This window comes from Sapajus apella, unplaced genomic scaffold (genome assembly GCF_009761245.1).
Source record: "Sapajus apella isolate SASKATOON/1434 unplaced genomic scaffold, GSC_monkey_1.0 scaffold33, whole genome shotgun sequence".
Taxonomy (NCBI): Eukaryota; Metazoa; Chordata; class Mammalia; order Primates; family Cebidae; genus Sapajus; species Sapajus apella.
The window spans coordinates 9705314-9708485 of record NW_022436973.1 but is presented as its reverse complement, the minus strand read 5'-3'; the positions used below and the strand labels follow the sequence as shown (position 1 = coordinate 9708485).

At 50.2% G+C, this 3172-nt stretch overlaps 1 pseudogene across 1 annotated transcript in view; it reads left to right on the top strand.

Annotated features, from left to right (window-relative positions):
* Positions 1–1567, top strand: part of LOC116562817 — a 6567-nt pseudogene extending 5000 nt beyond the window's left edge. The window contains exon 2 of the transcript XR_004274103.1: positions 84–1567. The product of XR_004274103.1 is annotated as an uncharacterized LOC116562817 (transcript). The remainder of the gene's footprint in view (positions 1–83) is intronic.
* The last annotated feature ends 1605 nt before the right edge of the window (positions 1568–3172 follow it).

Sequence of the window (3172 nt, the reverse complement as noted above, 5' to 3'; positions counted from 1 at the left end):
TTTTTTTTGTCCCCACTTGCCTGCATCATGCCTGACTATCCAGCAGTAAAGGTGACTCAAGAAGTTGTTTAAGCCCAGGCCAGGCAGTCCACGCTGGGCCCTGCAGTTCCGGGGCTGGTGCTCTAGCAGATCCGCTCAGGCCCAGTTGGGTGACCATGTGGTCACAGATCAGGTGGATTACTTCTAGGGCAGTGCTGGGTTCATCTGTCATTGGGTCTCAGTCTGGAAAGAGGACACATCTTCCCACCACAAATCCACACCTGGCCTCAGCTGCTGCCCGCTCTTTGCAGCGTGGACTTCCTTTACCCATTTGGACCAGAAGGTCATCAGGAGTTCTTACTGGTGTCAACTTGACAGCTCCAGCTTCCAGACAGAAAATCCACTCTGCTTTGTACAGCCCTGTCCCAGAGTTAGTGAGCCTCAGCCTCATCACCTGCTTGCAAAGAGTATAGACGTTCTGGGTAGTTCTAGAGGATATCTCGGCAAGTGCATTTGAAGGCTCAACACAGCTGGAATCATTTGGCAGTGAGCTTTTCAGAATGACTGGACGGCCATCTGTCCTGGAAATCGTAGAAAGGATTATGAATTGAATAAATCACTGAAAATAGAACACTTCATGGAGGCTTTCTTCAGAACTGAACTAGAAACAAGGTTTCCAGGCTCCCAGGTCAGAAGACCAAACCAACCTCCTTAGATTATTATTTTTTTTTAAGCTGTTTGCAGAGAACTGGGTGGTAGCAAGACTGAATCAAATGGAAGAAGAGCCAACGGAGCGTGGACTGTTGAGCACGGGCCAGATGGCCAGCTGTCGAGAGCAGCCCTGCCCAGATTCTGGCAGGGGCTGCACCAGCGGCTTCACAGGGCCCTTCCAACTCTGGAGTGTCTGTAGTTCTTGTAAACCAAAACATTGACTACCTGCCTCTTTGCCCTCGGGCATTGACATGCTCATTTCCAAAGATGATAGTGCAGGTGACCTTTTCCATCGTGAGCCAGGAGAACGTTAGGAGGCCTGAGGGGTGGGTCTTAGGTCCCCTCCTCCCCCTCCACAGCCCGAGACGTGGAATTTCCCTCACAGACCCCATCTGGTCGGGCCTACGGCTGCCCAGTGTACACTCAGTGATGCTTATACCAAATAGGGCATGTGCGCTGGAGTCTGTCAGGGACAGCCTGTCCCTACCTTGGAGTCGGCAGAGAAGCAGCAATAAGTATTAGGCAAATGATTGAAAGGGCTGCTGGGCTGAGAGGCCTTCAGTACCCTTAACGTGGCTTTCCAAGTTCCTGACGAGGCTACAAAGGCTCCACTCATAAAAGAAAATAAATGTAAATAAATGGAAAACGAAGCCTCGATGCGTGGTTTTTAAAGGGGGATGATGAATGTGAAACCACCCACAGAATGCGTTAAGAGTCTGGTTTTTCTGTGCTTTGTCATTTTACTCCGATAGGAACTTTTGTTACTTAACTCTGTGCATAACTTATTTAATGTACTGTATAAACGAACCAAAACTGTTAAATATGTATCTAGTTTGTTCTACTTAAAGTAGTCAATAAAAAGGCTATATTCCTTTTCTGCCTCAAGCTGGAATGGAACTGGGAGGGAAGGTGGTCCCTACACTAGCCTTGCCCTAATTCCCAAATTCTTGAGGAAGCGGGAGAGAGCGGCCCCAACTGGTTCTAGTCGTGACCTGAAGAGCACCCAAGGAAATGAAGCAGGAGGTCCTTGCACCCCACGGACCTGGAGCTGTCCTCTCTGGGAAGCCAGCTGCAGCAGCTGGTCACTGCCCTGTGGGGACGAGGTCCAACCAGACTGGCTTTTAGAGCCCACCAGTGGGCCTGTGGTCAGGGCCAACATCAGCTTTCAGACACTCCTCGTTACTCCTCAAGTGATTTTTTTTGGTGGAGGGGAGGGTGTCTACTGCCCAGGCTGGAGTGCAGTGGCACTATTTGTTAACTCTTCACCTCCTATTGGGCAATTGGATCGCGTTCGAGTTTTCTGGTACGACATCTCCTATGCACGTTCTTCCTTTGCATGATTTATTTCCTTAGGATAATTTCCCAAAGTGGAATTTTTGATACTGAACATTTCTTGGACCCTTGAAGTGTTCAAACTACTCTCCCTAAAAGCCCACCGTTACTTCCAGCAGCCCTTGGTGGTACTTTCCATGGCCCTAAGCCTGGTACAGGCACACCTGTATGTGGAATCTCAAGCTGCCAGGCCAGTTTACCAGCTGGTGAGCTGAGGCCTCACTTCTGTCACGCGAATACCCATCTGTGCTCTCTTGCCTGAGGCCCACCTCTCCTGAGCAGCCTTGCCCAAGAGGCTGACTGGTAGCACCAGCTTCGCAGTCCTCTCGAATGCAAAGGGAGAACGGCTGGCCTGTGGCCTGCGGCTTGGCTCTATGATCTTTGATGCAGGTGGTGCCAACTGCAAACCTTTCTGGGCCGCACTGCAATCCTCCCACCTAGAACAATGACAAGATCTCAGCCATGGGACTGTCAGCCCTGCACTAAGTTGGTGGAAAGCTATGTGCCATAGACATGGCAGGCGGGAGCCGGGCACGGTGGTTCACTCCTGTAATCCCAGCACTTTGGGAGGCTGAGGCAGGCAGATCGGGAGGTCAGAAGATCAAGACCAGCCTGGCTAAAACGGTGAAACCTCGTCTCTACTAAAAATACAAAAAATTAGCCAGGGGTGGTGGCACACACCTGTAGTTCCAGCTACTCGGAAGGCTGAGGCAAGTGAATCTCTTGAACCAGGGAGGCGGTGGTTGCAGTGAGCTAAGATCACAACACTGCACTCCAGCCTAGGTGACAGAGTGAGACTCCGTCTCAAAAAAAAAAAAAAAAGGCAGACTGAAAATCTTTTCATGACTGCAAAACACCCAGATGATAGATAAATTATAATGAATGTTTTTTTTTTTTTTTTTTTTTTTGAGATGGAGTCACTCTGTCGCCCAGGCTGGAGCGCAATGATGTGCTCTCCACTCAATGCAACCTCCGCCTCCCGCGTTCAGATGATTCTCCTGCCTCAGCCTCCCAAGTAGCTGGGATTACAGGTGTGTGCCACCACACCTGGCTTTTTTTGTATTTTTAGTAGAGATGGGGTTTCACCATGCTGGTCAGGCTGGTCTCGAACTCCTGACCTTGTGATCCACCCACCTCGGCCTCCCAAAGC